The sequence below is a fragment of the Cnephaeus nilssonii genome (genome assembly GCF_951640355.1).
Source record: "Cnephaeus nilssonii genome assembly, chromosome: 21".
Lineage (NCBI taxonomy): Eukaryota > Metazoa > Chordata > Mammalia > Chiroptera > Vespertilionidae > Cnephaeus > Cnephaeus nilssonii.
In genome coordinates, this window is record NC_137092.1 from 36,199,083 (window position 1) to 36,213,007 (window position 13,925).

The 13,925-nt window shown below is 49.8% G+C and overlaps 1 protein-coding gene across 11 annotated transcripts in view; it reads left to right on the forward strand.

Annotated features, from left to right (window-relative positions):
* PLEKHA6 (pleckstrin homology domain containing A6) overlaps nt 1-13,925 on the forward strand; it is a 135,596-nt gene that overhangs the window by 62,185 nt on the left and 59,486 nt on the right. Inside the window, exon 1 of one of the 11 annotated variants that reach the window (XM_079761806.1) lies at nt 9,826-9,846. The exons of the other annotated variants lie outside the window; for them this stretch is intronic. The gene's annotated coding sequence lies outside the window, so the exon portion shown is untranslated. Of the gene's footprint in view, nt 1-9,825; nt 9,847-13,925 lie in introns of those variants that run through there. 11 annotated transcript variants of the gene reach the window in all.

A 13,925-nucleotide genomic window follows, 5' to 3' on the forward strand; every position in this document is an offset into this window, starting at 1 on the left:
AAAATTTAACAATTGGCAAACTTTTAATGGTTCCTTAAATTTCATTTTTTGAAATTTAACTGGTTCATGAAATCCAAAAATCTTGCCTCCAGGCAGGCCCTTCTCCAGACAGATGAGAATCTCCCTGATAAGGGCTCTTTGGGGAAGGTTCCAGAAAACTTGGATTCTGATCTTGTCTTCACTGTTCTTTCCCTGTGGGTTCTTGGATCATGATAAACTCAAGTTGTCTTGGTTTCCCCATTTCTAAGTTGTGGGAGGTTCCTACCTTCAGAACAAGGCCATGGGCAAAGGAATGCGCTCTCCCTTCTTCCCCTTTGTCAGAGAGACTGACCCTCTCCCTGCTCGGAGAGGCTTGGGGTCAGGCCTTGCCGGCTCCTGTTCCTGTAATCACCTTTTGAGAATGATGAATGTCACCTTCTATCTTTGGAAAGCTGGGGGGTTTTGTGGATTAGATTATGGGAGCAGCATGAGGTATAGTTCACATTTGGGGTCTTGGTATCCAGGGGTAATCATTTGGAAACACCTTTGCAACCAGATGGTCAAGGGTCTAGGGCATTTAAACATCTTGCTGTCAGTTTTTGAAACGGTGGATTTTGCCGTAACTGGTTTGGCTCAGTGGATAGAGCATTGGCCCATGGACCGAAGTCCTGGGTTCGATTTCAGTCAAGGGCACGTTCCTCAGCTGCAGGCTCAATCCCCGGCCCTGGTCCGGGTGAGTTCGGGAAGCAATGTGTCTCTGTCACATTGATGTTTCTCTCTCTGTGTCTCTCCCCCTCCCTTCCACTCTCTAAAAATTAATGGAAAAATATCCGTGGGTGAGGATTAACAAAACAGAAAGGAAGGGAGGGAGGAAGGGAGGGTGGGAGGGAGGGAGGGAGGGCAGATCTTCCTCAGCTCTCAACTGGAGCTTTTCTAGATCTGGAGGCTCCCAGAGGCTTAAGTGTCTGAGTCGGCTGCCTTCTGAGGAGTCAGGCCTGGAACAGCAACAAATAACAAGTATGTGGGAATCCCCAGGCAGCCCCAGCTGCCAGCCTGAGACACGTGGCTGTGTATGCACATGTGTGCAGACTTGTAGGAGAGAAATCATTTAGGGAAAATTTGTTTGAAATCATCCTAGACATGGAATAGATGCTCTTTTTGAGATTTATCCAAGACCCTTTTTCTGATCTGGAAGCCCAAGCCCAGGGCATGAGATTCTCCTTGCCCAAAGGGTCTGGAAGGTGCAAGGCCAGTATAGCAGCACAGCCCTTAAGAGTAGTGCTAGGGCAGTGGTCGGCAAACTCATTAGTCAACAGAGCCAAATATCAACAGTACAACGATTGAAATTTCTTTTGAGAGCCGAAAACCCACTTCTGCACATGGGCCACGAAGTTTCAATCGCACTGTACATGTGCGCCCGCACGTGGTATTTTGTGGAAGAGCCACACTCAAGGGGCCAAAGAGCCGCATGTGGCTCGCGAGCCGCAGTTTGCCGACCACTGTGCTATGGGAAAGCCTACACCTGTGCCTGATGACAGGTACCATGGACCTATTCAAATTAGCCGAGGGAAAAAGACAACGTGAGAAAGGATCCAAGAAGTGCGGATGGAAGATCTCTGCCATTGTTTGCCTGATGGCTCCGCCTAAGTTCGGGGCAGGTGAGCGATGGTGACAAGGCAGTGGTTCTGAGCCTATTTCTGGTCCCCATGATGGTGGCTTTCCCAGGGTGGCTTTAATGAGAACTTTGTCCTAAGTTGGGACACAGAGACGTGGAGTGCAGTCAAATTCTTGGAGATGGGATCTCTTCTGAGATGGTCAACCCAATAGGGCAGAAGGTGTTAGCCATCTAACATGGCTTTTTCTGGTGGTAAAGTTCAACAAAGACATGACTGGGCGCTTAAAGATGCCCCCATCCCTGTCATGGTGAGGTTATTCAACTGGCTGCACGATCTTGGGTGAGTCCTTTCCTTCCTGGGCCTCAGATTTCCCATCTGTAAAATGAGGGAGTTAAATGTGATCACCACCATCCTATTTGTTTAACTGTGCATGCCTCAGCCTTAGAGGCAGACAGTCGGGCCTTTCCCAGAACTTGAGGTAGACTTTGCCGTTGCAAGAGGAGAGTCTACGATCGCTTTCAGAATTGCAGGCCTACTTATTGTCCAGCAATTGCATATCTGTTGGAAAAGTGGCTGGAGGTGGCAGCATGAGACAGGTATTCTCCACACAGCAGATACACAGACTTTTGGAACCAAGAGATCTGAGGACAGCAATTGCCCAATATTGTTCACGGTTATTGGCCAGGGCTGGGTTCCCATTTAAAAAGCCTCCTGAGGCCACGAAACGCATCAGGAGAAACACGCCAAACCTGTTCCACTGTGTGTTGGATGTGATGGTGTCTCACCCCAGAACATCCCATCTTCATCATCTCCCTCACAGCATCTTTCCCTTTCTTCAGTTCCCACAAACTTTGGCCCCTTCCACCCGTTAGCATTTCCCCGGGCTCAGCCCTCTATCCCCCCCAAGCCCCCCGGGAATGCCTCTGGGGAGTAGGTAGCACAGATGACGCTGTGGGTGATGCGGTGGAGAGAGGGCTGGAAGCGAATGAGGTGGGGAGTGGGGAGGCATGCATGTTAGGAATCCTCAGGCATGTCTCTACCTGAAGTCCAACCCAATAGCAGCGCCCTGCCTCTGCCAGCTCGGCTCGGGTGGGAAAGCAGCAGCTCCTTAAGGGCTGCTGGGCTGGCCTGTGGATCATCTCCCTGCCCCAGGCCAACTCGAGGTCCGGGGAGCTGGCTCCAGGCTGCAGGAACCCAGGGACCCAGGAGAGACCCAGACTGTGATGGGGCAAGTGCTCTGCTTGGCTCTCAGCATCTTCAGTTTAAATAACTCTGGTGGCTCTCCTGAAACCCCCGGCTACAGGGGCTGGGGGAGCAGCAGAGACAGCTCCAACTTGGCATCTGAAAGCGGTGGGGCCCGTGGGCTTCAGAATGGTGACATGGGACACAGGCCGTGCATTACCTAAAACCTCCAGCACGGTCTGGAGCAGCTCCGAAACCAAATATGTTAATATTTCCACAGCACGACCTATTTAAAGAGCCACGTAAATGGGATAAGTGAAAGGCTGTAGAGTCTCCTGCCAGTTCAGGTCATGCTTTGCTGCTAACGAGGGTCGCGTCATGTTGGGTTCTGCCACCAGGTGAGAAAAAAGCTTCCCATTTTCAGGTGTTTCTGGAGTTGGGAATGCTAACAAGGCACTGCAGTTCTGAGCTGCCTCCCAAGTCCTATCGGTTGCAGTTAGCATTCCCATTTCACAGATGAGGAAGCTAGGGCTCAGAGAGGGTCAGAACTTGCCTGATGCCATTCAGCCGATGTGTGATCCCGGTCCAGGTCCGTCGCCTCCAGAGCCGGGCTTCTTTGTGGGGCTATGGCACACTTAACCTCTCCAGGAGCGAGTGGAGGAGAGTCCAGGGTGGGGGTGGGAGGCATTTTTTGTGCGCCTGATAGGTTTCATTTGCTTATACATTGACTCCTGAAATCCTGTAAAGGCTCGGAAGAGAGAAAGCTCAAGTTCAGTCAGCATCGTGGCTTCCAGAAGAATCCAGCTGGTTTTGTGGGGACTGTGAGAGCCAGGAACAATAGAGTCATGCTGGGTGTAGTGAGAGAAGCCTCACCTGTAGGGGGATACCCCGATCCCTGTGAAGAGCCCTGGAATGCACAGCCCCCCCCCCTCCCCCCACCCGCCAGGAATCTTGCCTTGAGTCGGAACCGGACTTGAGAGAAGGACTGTCTGGAAGGATCACAAACCCCGGAAAAGGATGATGTTGATGTGCAGCTGGAAAGAAGGGAAATTCAATTAGAGGGTTTCGCTGCTCTTCACTGGTGATGTGAGAAGGGTCAAGGGAAGTACTAATTCAATCTGCTGGACACACACCGTGTGCTTTTAATACTTTATTGGGAGGATGGACATGGGCCTGCTGTCTGGGCAACGGCATAGGTCACTCCTCTCCTCCTACTTTCTAAGTGCTGGTAGATGGCAACCGCCATTTCTGGGTCATCGCTTGGATCATATAAGATATGGACTCTTAATATCCAGGCCCACGTGTCCATGGTGCTGCTGTGTGGTGAGGAGCTCTCTGCTGTGTCCTTCACTAGGAAGATGCCCATTAGGAAGGGTGGTAGGTTAGTTGCCATAGGGGCAAGGAACTTCTGCTCTAGCCAACTAGAGAACAGATGGGGGGAAATATTCTTAAAGGGACCATTAGCTCATGAAATTGGTGCCAGGAAAGTAGGTTTTCCTAAGAAGACCGGAGGAGCAGATCAGACCTTTGGCCTGAGAGACCGTGAGGCTCTAAGGCAGCAAACCCACAGCTGCTGGAGAGAGCGCAGGAGAAAGAGCACAGGTTTGCTCTCCCCTGAGCGGCGGCTGTCCTGTGGGATGCGTGCCAAGCTCTGTCTGCTTGTTGGTTCAGATCTTTCCAAGCCTGTCCGTCAGCAGTGCTCACCTGCGCCTTCATTAGGGACCTCGGCTCACCTACGGCCCCACTTTCCTCCTAATCCCCCGTCAGCTCCCTCCTAACCCCCTCAGCTCCTTCCTAACCCTCTCAGCTCCTTCCTAACCCCCCTCAGCTCCCTCCTAACCCCCTCAGCTCCTTCTTAACCCTCTCAGCTCCTTCCTAACCCCCTCAGCTCCCTCCTAACCCCCTCACCTCCCTCCTAACCCCCTCACCTCCCTCCTAACCCCCTCAGGTCTTTTCTGAATCTCACAGTAGAAACTGATCTGCTTTCTCTGACCTTACCCTTCATCCTGTCCTCTCGGCAGCCTGTCTCTAGGCCAGCCGAGGTCTCCCAGCACAGTCTTCTGCTGCCCTTGGGCACACCTGCCACTCCATTCCCTTTCCTTTCGCCTTCCTGTCTCCCTCGTGCCAACTGTGCCTGCGGAGCTGAGGTGTTGGGTCCTCCAGAAGTCATCGTGCCCTCCTGGCCCTCCCCTGGTACAGTTGGGACATCTGAGTACATGCTCCTGAAAGTGCTCAGAGCAGCCTAAGCCCCGGAGGGGTTTATGGTAAAGTCAGAGAGACAGGGTGGACCACAGGCACCTACTGGGACCAAGAAGCCGATGCCTCAGGTGTGGTCTTGCTGTTTTGTTCCTCTCTGGTGCTGGCTTCATTCTTGCTCTCCCTGCAGAGGCCTCTCGACCTCCCGGCCAGTGTCCAGGGTAGGAAGGTGGCCTCCAGCAGCTCCCTTGTGTGCACGTCACCTGGAGAGAAGGGATCTCTTCTCTCTCAATCCCAAACCTCACCCTCCGAAAGGGGTTTGGCTGAGCTGGGCTCAGCTGGCTACCTGTCACCAAGAGAGTGTGTCAGGCTTTAGAACATGGCTATTTCCACAGCAACGATGTGGGTGTCGGGGTGAGGGCAGTTTCTAGAAAGGGGTAGGTACTTTCTACTGTCATAACACTAGAGGCCTGATGCATGAAATTCATGCAAGAGTAGGCCTTCCTCCCCCCAGCTGCTGGCACCGGCTTCCCTCTGGCACCCGGACCCGGGCTTCCCTTGCAGCCCCAGCTTCGTCTGGAAGGTCGTCTGGAAGGACGTCTGGTCTAATTAGCATATTGTGCTTTTATTATTATAGACTAGAAGCCCGGTGCACGAAATTCGTGCACGGCGGGGGGTTGTCCCTCAGCCCAGCCTGTACCCTCTCCAATCTGGGACTCCTGGAGGGATGTCCGACTGCCCGTTTAGGCCCGATCCTGGTGGGATCGGGCCTAAACGGGCAGTCGGACATCCCTCTCACAATCCAGGACTGCTGGCTCCCAACTGCCTGCCTGCCTGCCTTCCTGATTGCCCCTAACCGATTCTGCCTGCCAGCCTGATCACCCCCTAACCACTCCACTGCCAGCCTGGTTGATGCTTAACTGCTCCCCTGCCAGCCTGTTTGCCCCCAACTTCCCTCCTCTGCCAGCCTGGTCACCCCTAACTGCCCTCTCCTGCAGGGTTGATCACCTCCAACTGCCCTCCCTTGCAAACCTGGTCCCTCTCAACTGCCCTCCCTTGCAGGCCTGGTCCCTCACAACTGCCCTCCCTTGCAGGCCGAGTGCCTCCCAACTGCCCTCTCCTGCTGGCCATCTTGTAGTGGCCATCTTGTCCACATGGGGGCAGGATCTTTGACCACATGGGAGCAGCTATATTGTGTGTTACAGTGATGATCAATCTGTATATTACTCTTTTATTAGATAGGATAGAGGCCTGGTGCACAGGTGGGGGCCAGCTGGTTTGCCCTGAAGGGTGTCACAGATAAGGGTTGGGGTTCCCTTGGGGTGTGGGGCGGCCTGAGCGAGGGGCCTGTGGTGGTTTGCAGGCCGGCCACGCCCCCTGGCAACCCAAGGGGAGGCCCTGGTATCTGGAATTTATTTTCCTTCTACAATTGAAACTTTGTAGCCTGGGGCGGAGCCAAGCCTGCTGCTCCCTCCAGGATGGCAGCCATTTCTGTGGCAGTTAATTCACCTTCTACAATTGAAACTTTGTAGCCTTAAGCGGGTGAGCCCGGCCAGGGTGTGCACAAAGCTTTGCTTCCCCTGTTGCCGCCGAAAACCCTGGCCTGCTCTCTCAAGCTCCATTCTGCCGCCATTTGTTTGAATTTGTTTACCTTCTATAATTGAAACTTTGTAGCTTGAATGGAGGCTTAGACCTGCAACGGCTATGGAAAGCTTGGCTTCTTCTGTTACCTGGGAAACCTTGCTCTCTGTGGCTGTAGCCATCTTGGATTGGGGTTAATTTGCATACTTGCCCTGATTGGCTGGTAGGCGTGGCTTGGCTGGTGGGCGTGGCTTATGTAGCTGAGTGATGGTTAATTTGCATATTACCATTTTATTAGAGAGGATTAGCCCTTCTTGGTCCTCCATCCAAGCTTAAGGGGTTTGGTGTGGCGAGTTTACACACCCCTGACCTTCTTATTCAGTTCTCTCCTTGTCTGACCCTGGGGATGGACAAGACCTAGTAGGTAGCAGGCAGTGTGGCCGAAGGAGCCCAGGGCATGGCTGTGGTGTCATTGCCACTGCCTGTGGGTAGGGAAGGCTTGGGACCTGAACCTCGAAGGCCATTCAGGCCCCTGCCTCATCATGGCTAAGACTCTATTCTTGTAGGAAAGTCCTTCCTAGGAGATTTAATTGTCTCGTCAGACACCAGGGAGTCAGCGTCCAAAAGCTCATCACTGTCTGTGAATTCAGTCATTCATAACACAGTTGAATCCACCTCGGGCTCATGCGGGTGACCATCTTGTTTAGGTTAGGATCCACTTAGTGACTCTGAAATCATCCCCTTTGCTTCAAACCCCAGAGCAGAGGAGAGACGAACCGAGGGGACGATTGTATAATCTCTTCATGGTGCTGTACCCCGATTCCTTTACGTGTCCTTCATGCCTTATTCCTCCAAGCCTCTCACCCCGCCCAGTGTAATGGCAGCCACGGAGCAGAAGTGCTGGGGCTGGGAGGGTGGGAGGCAGGCCCGCTTGGCTGTGCTCTGCCAGGGCGTGTGGGAGAGGAATGGAGAGCCGAGCACTTCCCTCTGATCTTGCCTGACTCCCCTGGAGCCTGGAGGTGGGGGTGTCTCCGAGAGGAGGAGAGGGAGGGCCTGCAGGGGCCCAGGAGCTGGGCTATTTCTGTAACAGTAACAGAGCGCATTTGCAGCCAGCCGCAGAGGAGGTCAAACTCTGGGCGCGGGGCTGGAATGTAGGGGGCCAGGAGGCTGGGGGAGCTGCGGTTTCACCCCTTCTGGCAGCGTGGAGGGCCCCTGCAGTGCCCTTTGGGGAAGGTGGGGCTACCCACAGCAAAGTGCATGGGTGGGGAGGGCCTGGGCCTGGTGGTGGGTGATGGTGATGGTGTCATGCATTGGAGGGGGTGGGGGAGTCAGGAAAAATACAACCCCCCCTTGCAGTGAGGGGGAGGGGTTTAATTCCAAGGGGTGGGGGCTCTAATTCTTGCTCTCAGCCATAAAACAGCTCAGGCCCGGCAAAGCACTGTGTGAAGGGAAAGAGACACAGTGCTGGGGCAGGGCCAGGGGGCTCAGATGAGCGCAGGTGAGTGTGCGACAAGGTCAGGGATACTGACAGGCATGGGGCCAGCTTCCCGTGGAGCGATGCAGCCAGGCCCTAACCTGCACTGGCCCTCCAGGGTACTGTAATTTGTATTGGCAGGCTCTCTTTTTTCGTATGAGGACACCCCACATTGAACGAGCTATGGGGCCCACAAACCCTGGCTCTGCCCTGCATCCACGTGCAGCAGCGTCTACTCCCCCACCCCCCTTGCTGCCACTTCACACAGCCCTTTCCTCTGCTCTCCAGGGTCTTCTGGGTCGAATTTCTGGTCAAAACAATTTGCATATTAGGCTTTTATTATATAGGATTGCCCGCTCCAGCTCTGCCTTTGTTACAGAAGGACCATCGGGGCTACACCTGAGGCTGCTTGACCTTTGACCAGCCTGCCCTTGGCCTGCTCCTCTGCAGCCCCCTACACGTAATCTGCTGGCCTTGTCACTTTTTCATGCTCTGGGTCCTCCCACACCCACACCTCTGAAACGGGCAGATGGCTCCCGGTGGGAATCAGCCCTGGAGAGGGGCTTTCCCGAAGAACCAGAACCACTCAGGACTCAGTGGCCTCTTTTGTCCTCTCTTTGACTCTAGGGGCAAGGTGAGGCCCTGTCTCATGCCCAGTGGGCCTCAGGGGCAAGCACTTGCCCATGTGATATGTTACATATAGTGGATGGGTACAGCGAAAGCACTAGAACTTGTCTTCTCAGTTAACCCCAGTGATGTAACCCCAGATCTGACTTGCTTTTTTTTAAGACAGAAAGATGACCTGTTAACTACCTTTATATTGATTTCAGAGAGGAAGGGAGAGGGGGAAAGAGAGAGAGAGACATCAATAATGAGAGCGAATCATTGATTGGCTGCCTCCTGCACAACCCCCACTGGGGATCGAGCCTGCAACCTGGGCATGTGCCCTGATGGGGAATCGAACCTCCTAGGTCATAGGTCAACGCTCAACCGCTGAGCCATGCTGGCCGGGCGAACTGACTTGCTTTTTAACTTCCAAGTGTGAAATGACACAGGAAAAATTCACCCCCAGTTCACAGAGTGCTGGGCGCAGACAGACCTCCCTGAGCTTCTCAGGGGTGGATTATTCTGACTCCTCGGGAAAAGGAAGTGGGAGGTTGGCGTTAGGGTATTACAAACTAGATTTAGGAATCTCCCGGTGCCATCTTGATGGATAACTTCCTTAGGAGCAGTGATTACGCATCCATCTTCATGTGTCAAAGTGCTGAGGGGTTTCATCGCCACTAGCAGGCCATTGCTTCTCATGAGTGGACAGTCCAGGGCAGGGCCAGGTAGTAATTATTACTGACATTTACTGAGCGCTTACTAGGTGCCCGAGCTCTCTTAAAATCTTCGCTTGTATCATCTCATTTAATCCTTTGAAAAAAACCCATGCAGCAGGTTCTTATATGAATGCTTTCTACAGCTGGGGAACGAAAGCAGAGGGAGATTACGTCACTCACCAAAGCCCCTTAGGTGGTAACTGGTGGAGCCAGGATTTAAACTGGGGCAGTCTGACTCTAGAGCCAACAATCTCAAGGCCAGTGCAGATGGAAGTCAGTAAAAATAAACCAGGAGATTAGCTGCAGGATGATGCACGAGAAGGGAATTTCGATTTGCACAAGAACGCGAAGTGGGAAGAGAACAGCCTTTGGACTGTGTCCTGGGCTCTCATCCCAGCCCACCCACTCCCTAACTGTAGCCTTGGGCCACTTACCTGGCCTCTCAGGATTCTCCTCCATCAGCCCAGGACAGGCACTTGCTAGTGTCATGGCTTAGGTAAGCATGAATTTCCTTTTTTTATGAGGATACCCCGAGTTTTCCTGGGGAGGGTGAGGAGTGATTTAGGAATTCAAGGTTAATTCTTTTTTTTTTCTGTGAGAAAAATGCCCAACCAGCCCTCCAGTCTCTGGACAAGACTTCCTGCCATCAGCCTTCTCCACTGTCCCCTCTGGTGGCTCTCCGGCAGCGGTCACCCTTTTGGGCTCTCTCCATCTTTTTTTCCCCTTTAAAAACGAGGGTATTCTCTTGCATACCACAGCCCAGTGAACCAATTCAGGAAATAGAACATTGCTGCAATACTATTTTCTTCCAGGCAGCCCGTATTCAAATTTCACCAGTTGCCCTAATAATGTCATTAGAGTTTAATCCAGGACCATATTTCTGCCCCCCCTTAAAACTGGAGGCGTTTCTCAGCCTTTTCTTTGTTAATCATGCACCGAGGATGTTTGAAGAGTGCAGGACGCTCCCTAGTCCTGGTCCAGTCCCCCCATCTCCCTCTCCCTCCCCCAGATTCACAGGGTAAGGCACTCTTCTTAGGCTCAAAATGTAAGAGGATGTCAAAAGACTCAGTAATCAAGATAAGTAACATTTTCCTGCCTACCTCAGAGGACCATGAAAGAATCCAATGAGATAATGATGGGAATGCTTTGTGAACCGTAAAGAGTTTTACTTGATATCTTTCCCCTTCTGTCCTAAAAGAAATAATCCTTTATTTTCATAAAGACCATGTTCAGGTCGGCCACATTATTTTAATGCAATATTTAAAAAAAATAAAAATAAGTACAAAAAACTCACAAAGAACAAAATATCAACCTTTTCAATAAAGACCGGATCAGTACCAGTGCCACTCCAAGCCATGTGGGAGCCTCAAGCAAAAGGGAAACTCAGTAATACCGATCCGGTCTTTATTGAAAATACTTCATTCATCACAGATTTTTTTGCATTAATGTTTATTTGAAATTTTACATTAAAATATTATTAATCCCGATTATTGAGTTTCTGCAGGTTTTCCCATCATCCTGTCCTCAGAACAAGGGAGAGAGAGGTGGGCGCCCAGCCAGCACTATTCTTGCACCCCGGCCAGAGTAGAAGAGGAGGGAGGATGGGGGACAGAGAGAACAGGAGGGAGAGGAGGGACACAGAGGCCTGGCGTCCAGCCGGGGCGCTGGCCTGGAGCCTCTAACAGCTTCCAGCTGCTTCCACACCCACCAGACTTCCTGCCTTGGGAGGGGTGTTGGGTTGGATTTCCCCCCTCTTTTCTCATCAGATGCGTGATCTAATTAGATCCTTGGATCCCCGCATGTCTACCAGTCTTCCCGGACTTAACATTGACCACTCCCCTTTGTTGAACCTATTCTGACCCTGGATCTGCCGCTGTTTTCATCCATCCTGGGAGCCCCTTCCAGGTCTGTGGCTGGCCGCTGTCCAGAGCATCCGCCCAGTGCTGGGCGAGCACTGCGGTGCAGGCCCATGTTCCCCACGGTTCTGGGACAAAGCCGGGCCGGGGACACAGGGAGGGTGTTCGCCAGGCTGCAGGGGCACGCAGGTAGCAGGAGAGAGATCTGGCCCAACTATAGGGTTCAGCCTTGCCTCCATGTAGGAGCTGGGTTATATTTACCTCTTTAAGCTTCAGGGGTTTGTATGTGGGAGGTTTTTCTTAGTTGTTTTTTTTTTTTTTTTTTGGAAAATGGAAGTGTTAATATTTTCTGCCCACCTCATAGGACCATAAAGGAATCAAATGAGATAATGATGAGTGTGCTTTGGGAATGTAAAGGGTTTTATGAGATATTATCCCTTCTGTCATAAAACAAATAATCCTGCCTTTTTATAAAGACCACATTCAGGTCGGCCACATTATTTGACCTAAATCACTAAGAAGAGTCCTAGCTGATTCAGGGGCTAAGCCCATCCCTGCCTTTAATCAGCATTTCTGTCAGACTAAAGCAGGTCACTAGGAAAAGCTGGACCCTCCCCCACCCCATCCACATTCCATCACAGTGTACACGTAATGGGTGGGCCAAGAGTAGCGGGGTGGTTTTATTCAGTGTCTCCGCTGAAGGCTCCCCCCTTTTATATACCTTTATTAAGGGTAAAATTTGATATGTTTTGTGAAACTATACCCACAATTAAGTTAATGCACATATATGCATCGTCCCAAAATTTCTTCCTGCCTCCTGGAAATTCCTCTATTCACCCCCTCCCCATGCAACTTCTGATCTGCTTTCTGTCACTGTAGATTAGTTTGTATTTTTTAAGAATTTTATATAGTGGAGTCAGACACTATACACTTTTATTGGTGGAGGGGCTGGCTTCCTCCACTCAGTGTAGTTATTTTGAAATGCATCCATGTTGTTATGGAGATCAGTAATTCACTTCTCTTTGTTGCTGAGGCAGATTCGTTGTATGGGTGTGACACATACACTGTGCTCACCTTTTCATGGACATTTGGATGTTTGAAGTTTGGGGTCTTCCAACGCAGTCGCTCTGACCATTTGTGTACAATTTCTGTGTGGACATCTGCTTGCGTTTCTTTTGGGTACAAAACCTAAGAGAATCAATGGCTTGTTTGATAACTGTATGTTTAACTTTAAATGAAATTGCCAAGCGTTTCCAAAGTGGATATGCCATTTACATTGTCACCAGGAGTGTCTGAGTTCCAGGTCATCTACATTCGTGCCAATACTTGGTATGGTCAGTTTTCATTGGCGCTATTCTGTTGGGTCTGTGGTGTTAGCTCATTTGTATTTGCATTTCCCTAGTGACAGTGACATTGAGCATCTTTCCATGCACTTTGACATTGTATATCTTCTTTGACGGAGTGTCTGTTTAAATCTTTTGCCCATTATTTATTGTGTTTTTGCCATCTTAATAGTAAGTATAATCGTTCTTTAAGTGTGCTGCATAAAAGTCTTATGCCAGTTACATGTTTTGCAAATCTCTTCTCTCAGTGTATGGCTTACCTTGTCATTTTTGTAACAGTGTCTTTTGAACGGCAAAGTTTTTTATTTTAATGAAGTTCAGTTTATTGATTTTTCTTTATTGTTGGTGCATTTTGTGTCAAATTCAAGAAATCTTTGCCAAACCCAGAGTCACTAAGTTGTTTCTCCTGTTTTCTTCTAGTTTTAGCTCTTACATTTATATATTAGTTGATTTTGAGTTAATTTTTTAAATATTTTTTTAAATTTATTTTTATGGAGAGAGGAAGGGAGAGGAATAGAGAGATAGAAACATCAATGAGAGAGAAACGTTGATTGACTGCCTCCTGCATGCCCCCTCCTGGGGATCTAGTTCACAACCTGGGTGTGTGTCCAGACGGGGAAACAAACAAGCGACCTCTTAGTGCATGGGTCGACGCTCAACTACTGAGCAAGACCACCCGTTCTTGAGTTAGTTTCTGAATGTTTGTAGGTCAGGATTTTTGTTTTGTTTTGGTAGGTGATCACCAGTTCTCCCAGCACCCTGTATTGAAGAGGCTACATTACCCCCACTGACTTGCCTTTTTACCTTTGTTGAAAATCAATTGACCATATATGCATGGTTTATCATTGGACTCTTCTGTTCCATTTATCTATGTTTTAATTTGAATGCATTGGGGTGACATTGGTTAATAAACATTTATCTGTACATCTATATGCCAATACCACACTGTAGCTTTATAAGTCAGTACTCTTGTCTTCCAACTTTATTCTTCTTTTTCTAAGTTTTACTTATTCTAGGTCCTTTGAATTTCCATATACATTTCATAATCAGCTTGTCAATGTTTACAAAGAATTTGCTTGGATTTTGTTTGGGATTATGATAACTCCATAGAAAAATATGGGGAAATTGCTCTCTTAACAAGATTGAGTCTTCTGGTCCATGCAAACAGTTTATCTTTCCCTTTATTTGGATTCTAGTTAACTTCTCTCCAGAATGCTTTGTAGTTTTCAGTGTATAGATTTTGCATACCTTTTATAAATTTATCCATATTTAATATTTTAACACTATTGTGATGTTTTAAAATGTTAATGTTTCATTGTTTGCAGCTAGTATATAGAGATACAACTGATTTAAAAAAAAAAATATGGACTTTGTAT